Genomic DNA, 8,547 nt, shown 5'->3' with positions numbered 1-8,547 from the left:
ATCTCTTTCTCTCTCCTTTAGACAGCAAGTTCAACATAAACAGGAAAAAAGCAGCACAGCATGCAGCTACCTGGAGGGTGTTGATTGAAAACTTAGATACCTCCACCCCAATCAAGGTTGATTTGGCTGATGTCTCAGTTCTATCAAAGGCAAGATTTCAATTAAGGTAAGTGCTTCCTTATCGGAGTGACTGCATCGGCATCAGGCTGAATTTCTGCACTGAAAGTTCTGACTGACTAAGCTGACATTCATTCTGCACTGCAGCAAGTGAATGTGTTTATGGCAGTAAAAGGCTGAGTTTACAGGCAAGTGTCCCACACTGATAACTATGGCTTTTAGACAGTGATCTTTTTTTTTTTTTTTACACGCCTCTCTGGGAACTCTCAGATATTTTGAAATTACATCACCTTTAGGTTCATGGGGAAATAAAGGGAAATATGAAAAGGTTGGGAGACACTTGCATCTCTCCTTTTTTAATAATCTGTTTGGAGGATTGTGGAATGCAAAGGTAACTTGATTTTGATTGAAGTATTTTGTTCATACCATATCACAAAATCTCCTGCTTTATAAACTCCAAAGTTAAATGAAATGGAAAGAAATTTTGAAAATGTTGAGTTCAAGCATCTGTGAAATTTTGCACGTTAGCAGAATCACTGAAAGAATGAGTTTGACTTCTGTGAGTGTTTTAAGACTGACATAATTTTGAATAGTTTCCATTATAGATTTAAGAAATGAAAAAGCAAAAACTATTTTTGATTTGAATGATCCAAAAAACACATCTTTAACTGTCAGAAAGAAAGTAATTTTGCATGAATATTTGTTTAGCTTAAAAGGTAGAGACTTACCTTTAATGAAGGTGAGAGAGAGCCAAGGCAAGTTATGGGAAAGAAATGAACTGATTGCTGAAATGCTTATGTATGAAGAAAAGTAAAAGGAATTGAATATTAAGTAATTTCAGGACTGGATTTCAGATTGCATATTTTTTATTTCTTTTTTTTTTCAAGAAAATCTTGAATGCTCACATTTGGGATGTTTGTTAATCTTCAACCTACAATGACCTAAGTTTATGTCAATGTTAAGGCAATTTTACGAACATGATGAAGGCAATTTTCTGGGAAATTATAGGTAATTAATTCTTTTTCTCCTCTTTCATACCTATCACCCCACATAATTTTACCTAAAATAGGGAGAAAATGGTGAAAACTTATTTCCTTTTTAGAATATCACCTCTCTAGTTCACTTTTTCAATTTGTACAGATATCAAGCACTTTTATAGTGAATTTAATTGGAGTAATGTATTTTTCATAAAAGCACACATATTTCAAGTACTTTCTTAATATAAAAATTATAACTCTATGAGTTATGATTATAAATGAAATAAATATGCTTTTTCTTCATACCAAAGATTCAAGAAATAGCAGGCTTTATTATTTTCACCTAATTTTATGTCAATTATTTTAATAGTTATGATATTTCATCTTAACACACTAATCCCAATATAGATATAAAGATAATTCTGTATTGAAACTTTCCACATGGTTCTAGGATGGGAACAGGGGAGTAGTGTGAGTGTTTGGCAGAGGAGAATAGGGTAAGAATATAAGGAAGGAGTTTTCAAATATCCCCTTTAGTTTTCTATATCAGGGAATCCTATATATTTCAAAGTTTTTTGTTTTTTTTTTTTGCATCACTTTCCCCGAATATCATATGTATGTATTTGGGATATTTTAGAAAAAGTATCAAATTCTGGCTGTCTTAATTTGCTGTCACTGTCCTGTCACATTGAAAAGTATTGCAATTCTTCAGGCAATGCAATTCAGACTGATGATGATGTTACTGAGTTCCAATTCCTTCCCCACAGGAATAAGACATTTTCAGAAATTCCATAGGCACTGGTTTGTACTTGTTGGTGTGTCTGTATGTTTATTTCTAAAGCCCTGGGCATGTATTATTTGGCTCTGTCATCCTGTTCCCCCAGGGATATTGTTTCTCAACTCATTCAAGGAGGAATTTGACAGGACAGTGTGTAAGTTTTTGCTCTAGCTATTGCCTTTGAGCCTTGAGTCTTTCAAAAGTCATCTTAACAATAAATGCAACAATATCAACATTATAAAGTTTGTTGATTGGAAATGTATATATTTCTTATAATTTCCCCCATTTTATTAGGAAATCCTAAGATATAAAACTGACCACAGTTCTCTATTCTGTGAAATCCCATGAGAAATAGTATATTTACTGCATTATATAATTAGCTGCCCTATGATTTGATTAACACATGGTCTTAAAAAGAAATCATATTTCACAAGGACAGGAGCAAAACTAGAAATCTCTAATGATTTGCATTACAATAATTAGGAGAACCTCACAGTACATATTTGAACAGATAGGTGAAAAAAATGTAGTAGGCAAAGTTTGTTTTAGGCCCATTGTAGATGTCATATTGGGGTGTGTGTATGTGTGTATAAAACATTTGAACCTGTAATAATGAAATTTTAACAATGAAACAGGTTTAGTTGATATTTGGGAGGCAGTATGGACTATCTAGCTTATGCTCCAGTTGCTAGATAGGAGAGGACCTTCTATAAAGAAAAGTCTTGTGCCTGTGTGGTACATGTAATATGATGAACAATTCCAGTTTTTAACAATGAAATTTAGGAATACTTTGATATTTATTTCCAAGTGATGGTGTAACATAACTCCAGCATCCTAAAAGTTGTTTTGACTACACTTTTCTTCATAATTGAGACAGGGTGAATAGTTTTTATATAATTTTGCTATCCTCAGTACTTGTAACAAACTCACTTAGTTTGTTCATGGTTTCTGAATGAAATTGGTGTTCAGGTCTTTGCCTCAAGCAAAGTCAGATTACTACTGAAGAAAAAGGCAGTTTACTATCTGGGCAATCTCTATTGAAAATTAGTATCCAATACTCAGGGTTTTTTTTCTCCCAAGAGATGTTGATATAACTGTCAAGTTAAAATAGCACAGAAGAAAAGTAGAAATATATAGGTATAAAACAACTTATATTGAAATAAACAGTTTATGATTAAAGGTAGATAAAAGTAATTCTTGTTAGTGTTAACGGGTAGCCACAGAATTAGAAAGAAAAGGGATATAACAGGGAAAATTACATTTTGGAAAGGAGATAAAGAAAACCCACATAGAAAATAAACCAGACTCTACTACCATTATCCCCAAACATTCCTTTGTCTACACAGAGTGATTTGTGTTTCCATCTTCTTTCTATAGCTCATCACATTTAGATGATCCATGATAGTAGCTCTGGGTTCCATGAGATGACAAAACACTAGCATCTATTCTAAATTGTTCTTAATTTCTCATTTATTTCTTGATGGTCTGTCTATTCTGTGTGTATCACAGTGAAAAATTAAATAATCTCTACCAGAAACTGATTGCTATTAGTCCTACACTGTAGTGGAAAGAGTTGAATTGTTTTGGGATCATACAGCAAAAAGGTATAAATTATGTATGTTCTTATCCTATCCTCTAATTACTTAGTGAGTTGGCTGGGAGCAATCAAAGGTTAAATAATTTATCCAAAGTTATATAACAACTATGTACCAGAGGAAGGATTTGAACCTAGACTTTCCTGACTGAGAATGTGAATTCTTTATCCGTTACACAATTTTTGCCTCTCAAAAAGCAACTCTCTTAAAGCCAAAAGTTGCAGAGAAGATGCTAATGTTTAACCCAGAGGTCTCTCCTAAACAGTCAAACCAAAGTCTAAAATAATAATTGTTGTGATAATTACTTGATAATAGTTGTCTAATAATAAAAATTATAATAAAAGATAAAACAAAAAAAACTTACATTGTGTGTATGTGTTTGGGAGAAGGAGTGCTTGTGTTACACCTGTTACCCTGTTTCACCTGTTAGTATATTTGTTATTCAATCATTTTTCTGTCATGTCTGATTCTTTGTGAGTCCTTTGGGGATTTTCTTGGCAAAGATACCTGAGTGGCTTTCAATTTCCTTCACTAGCTCATTTTTCAGATGAGGAACTGAGGCAAACAGGATTGTCACTTTATTGAGCTAATACAACTAGAAAGTATCTGAGACTAGATTTGAACTCTTGAAGATGAGTCTTCCTGATTCCAGATCTGGCACTCTATCCACTGTGCCATTTAGCTGTTCACTATGTATTATGTTATACAGCTTAAGTTTAAAAAGCACAATTTCTGTAGGGTTATTATTATCCCCAACCTCCAAAGTAGGAAAGCTGGTGCTAACAAACAAAAAATAATGCTCATGAATTAAAATACTACTCATGTACTAAGGAACCCTCTGAAATACATTTTTTTTTATTTAATAGCCTTTTATTTACAGGTTATATGCATGGGTAACTTTACAGCATTAACAATTGCCAAACCTCTTGTTCCAATTTTTCACCTCTTACCCCCCACCCCCTCCCCCAGATGGCAGGATGACTAGTAGATGTTAAATATATTAAAATATAAATTAGATACACAATAAGTATACATGACCAAACTGTTATTTTGCTGTAAAAAAAAGAATCGACTCTGAAATATTGTACAATTAGCTTGTGAAGGAAATCAAAAATGCATGTGGTCATAAATATAGGGATTGGGAGTTCAATGTAATGGTTTTTAGTCATCACCCAGAGTTCTTTCTCTGGGCGTAGCTGGTTCAGTTCATTACTGCTCCATTGGAAATGATTTGGTTGATCTCGTTGCTGAGGATGGCCAGATCCATCAGAACTGGTCATCATATAGTATTGTTATTGAAGTATATAATGATCTCCTGGTCCTGCTCATGAAATACATTTTTTCCCACTAACTCCTTTGGGGAAATGAAAAAGACATCTTCTAGTCAGGTGCTCTATCCTGAATAGAAACCTTTCTTTCTCTGTCTACTACTAAAGAAACCTAGCTTCTGCTAACATTGCTTGTCAGTAGCAGCAGATTTGAAATTTAAAAAAACTACCAACTCTAGAGATCAGAGATAGTCAGATTCATTGACTTAAAGGGAAAATAGATGTATATGTGAATAAGATATGTTTATGTGTGGGGCAGAAGGAGATAAGTTCTAGAGAGACAAAACAGTGTAAATGTTTACTTCAGATTCTTACATTTATTTTGTGGAAAGATGGGTAAGACAGTCTGTGGTAGATCAGACCAAAATAGCAAAAATTAAAATTACTTTTCATTTATATTTTGACAAATATTTTTCAATATTTTAAAGATTCCTTAGAAGGGAACTTTATTTAAAAGATAGAGTTGGACATTTCTCAACACTGTTGAACTTTTGTGACCAAGTCTCTTGAGTATTGTTTTTACCAAAGTTAGGCAAGTGAGAATATCATGGCCTAAATTTTGGCTCACATGATGAGCTATGCTATATCCACAATAAAAATGTAGGCCAATCCCCCCAACCTTTGTTTTTATATAGTCAGCATAACTTAAAACAAAATTCATGGATAGCAGCTTTAACTCACTAGTTCAATTTATATATTTGACTCTTTTTTTTTGTTTAAAAAGTTTGAAATTACCATTATTTTCTTTTATTATTTTATACTTATGAAAAAAGTAACATAAAAACATTCAAGCATGTCCTGATCTCCAGAAAATGCATATTGAAACTATGTTGGCAATCCTTTGTGCAGTATGGCAACTCTGTGTAGTTCTCTAGCGAGAATTACTCATTTTTTACTTACAAAAAGGCACTACCCGAATAGGAAATTGAGTAAGAAGATTAAAATGTTATAGTTTACATCCATACACAATTTAAATAAAATTTCAAGCAAGTATTCAGCTGAATTTCAGATAAATTGAAGTTTCTCAGTGGACTAGCTGGAGTTTTGCATTAGTTGTATCAGTATATCTCTTCTATTATCCTAGTGGACTTTCATTCTTCTGTGTTTGATACTTCTGCTCCTTATTATCTTCTTCCTCTCCATTCTAACTTCAACATTGATTAGTTAGCACATGGTTTTTTTAAGTAGCATTTTATTTTTCCAATTACATACAAAGATAGCTTTCAATATTCAGCTTTGAAAAATCTTGTATTCCAAAATTTTCTCCCTCCATCCCCCTGCCCACTCCCCAAGACACCAAATAATATGATATAGGTTAAGCTTGGGCAAATCTTTTAAGTATAGTTCCATCTTTGTCATGCTGCGCAAGAAAAATCAGATCAAAAAGGAAAAAAAAAACAAGAAAGAAAGGGGGAAAAAAGCAAGCAAACAATAACAGCAATAAAAAGATGAAAATATTATTACACCTTGTTTTGATCTATAGAAGAAACTGTGATGGAGAACAATGAATACTAGATTTGGAGATAGAAAACCTAGTTTGAATAACATCTCTGCCAGTTAATGCTTATGTGAACGTTAGCAAGTTATTTAACTTTTCAATGTCTCTGATTCTTCATTTGTAAAATAAAGGGTTTTAATTAAATGTTATGTAAATTTTTTAAAGTTGAATTATGTTATCCTGTATTTTTTTGGGTCCAAAAAAAAAAATCTAAGATTTTGAGGACTGGGGAATTCAACATACGTGAATGTGGTAGATAATAGAGGTTTATTCCTTCAAGTGCCCAAGCTATAATTTATTTTAATCATTTTTCAAATAAATTCTTATAAGACAGATTATACATGAATTTGGCTTATTGAACACAATACACTGAAAAGAGTTTCCCTTTATTTGATGAAGTGGAGTCATTGTAAACAAGCATTAGCTATGTTTAATATGGCAATGTCTTTAGATTCAATATATTTAATGTCTGTCTACTCTCAGATTGAATAAATATATAATGTTATACATTTTGAACTGTTTAGTTATTGTTTCTTCTTATCTCCTTGCCTTCCCTTATGCTTTGCTATTGTGAGTGATCCAGATTCAAATTGCTTCCTTCCCCTTCTTCTTTTTATGTGATAATTCTAGTCTGTTGCAGGTATATGTGTGCCATTGAGCTAAGTTTTTAAGAATCTTAACCAAAATAAGTTTGGGGAATCACTGAGTAAGAAAAGGTCTAAGGAAGTATCTTTTGAATGTATGGATTGTGTGACATCTTTTTGATTACTTAGAGAATACTCTTGGGTCCTTCTAAGGTCTTAACTATTTTCCAGATAATTGAGGTGCCATATGAGTGAAATATTATCTATTTTTTTCAGAATAATTCTCACAGAACAACGGTCCTATGATCATTTATCAGAAGAATCTTTGTACTATCATTTTCCAGTTTTAAAAATAAAAATAATATAAATCATAGAAACTGCACACATGGAACTTTACCTAAGTGGTTAAGTGGCAGATCAACAAACATATTCATGTCTTTAGATATACATTTATAGAGATAAGTTTGCCTTCTTATATAAATGAATAATTTGCATGTCAATTTCATATAGTGTTCTGTGGAAAAAAAAAACCTTTAAAAGCAAAATTTATGTAAATATAAATAAAATACTAGCCCTAAAATGTTGAATTCAAAAATAACATATATAAATGTATTAATCTATCAACTATATCAATGCCTTCTCAATCTTACATAATATATGATATTGTATATTTAGTTTTTTATTGCAGTCATCTTTCAATTTGTATTGACAATTATGACCACCAACATAAAACATGTATAATACATACAAAACATTCCCTCCTCTAAGAAAAGATATAATTTTGATAGGGTTAAAAATTCAATATGATAAAAATAACTAAACTTCTTAGCAAGGCATGAAAAGTCTTCCATGATCTGATTCCAATTCTTTTATTATCTCACTCTACATTGCTAATAGAAGGGACCTCAAAGTCCTTCTAGCCTAACCCTTTCAGTTACAGATGAGGAAATTGAAGCCCAGGAAGACTGAGATTTTCCCATTTTCTTAGGTAATAATATCAGTCTTGGGATTATCATAAACGTCCTTGGCTCTAAAGCTTCCTCCTACAATTTTCCAAACCAGAATATCCTATCTTTGGTCACTATTTCTTCATATATACTGCCTTCCCATTAAAAATTAAATTATTTGGGCACAACTACTATCTTGCTTTTATGTTTATGGCATTGAATTTAAACACAGTGCTTCTCACATGGTAAATATTTACTATATATCTTTTCATTTATCCTTCATTTGCAGAATGTTGTATTTTTCTTGCAAACTTCTAATTACATTATACTTATTTATTCTCATGTATTATTCAGTAGCATGTAAGTCAGATACTGTAGTTTTTTGACCTTTTTTAATGTCTCTCAGTACCTAGAGATAAATACCATATCTGCTTAAATAAATGAATGTTTGGATTATAAGTATAATTATTAGTTTAGAAAACAGAAACATCAAGGGTAACATAGAATAGTTTGAAAATTATTTGTGGAGAATATAGAGAATGTATGATGGATTCATTTCAAGCAATCTATTAACACATTTATTGAGTACCAGGGAATGTGTGCTGTTCTGAGAATACAAATACAAAAACAGAAATAACTCTATTTATAAGGTATAATTACATTGGATAAAAAAGAGAAAGGCCTATGAGACTAAGACCATAGTATAAGCCAAGTTACAGAATC

At 31.9% G+C, this 8,547-nt stretch overlaps 1 protein-coding gene across 1 annotated transcript in view; it reads left to right on the top strand.

Moving 5' to 3' along the window:
* The window catches only part of CDH12 (cadherin 12), an 890,215-nt gene that overhangs the window by 368,454 nt on the left and 513,214 nt on the right, over positions 1–8,547 (top strand). The window contains exon 3 of the mRNA XM_003759641.2: positions 22–166. The gene's annotated coding sequence lies outside the window, so the exon portion shown is untranslated. The remainder of the gene's footprint in view (positions 1–21; positions 167–8,547) is intronic.

The sequence above is a fragment of the Sarcophilus harrisii genome, chromosome 1 (genome assembly GCF_902635505.1).
Source record: "Sarcophilus harrisii chromosome 1, mSarHar1.11, whole genome shotgun sequence".
Taxonomy (NCBI): Eukaryota; Metazoa; Chordata; class Mammalia; order Dasyuromorphia; family Dasyuridae; genus Sarcophilus; species Sarcophilus harrisii.
The sequence above is the reverse complement of the archived record's forward strand: the minus strand, read 5'-3'. Positions and strand labels throughout refer to the sequence as shown.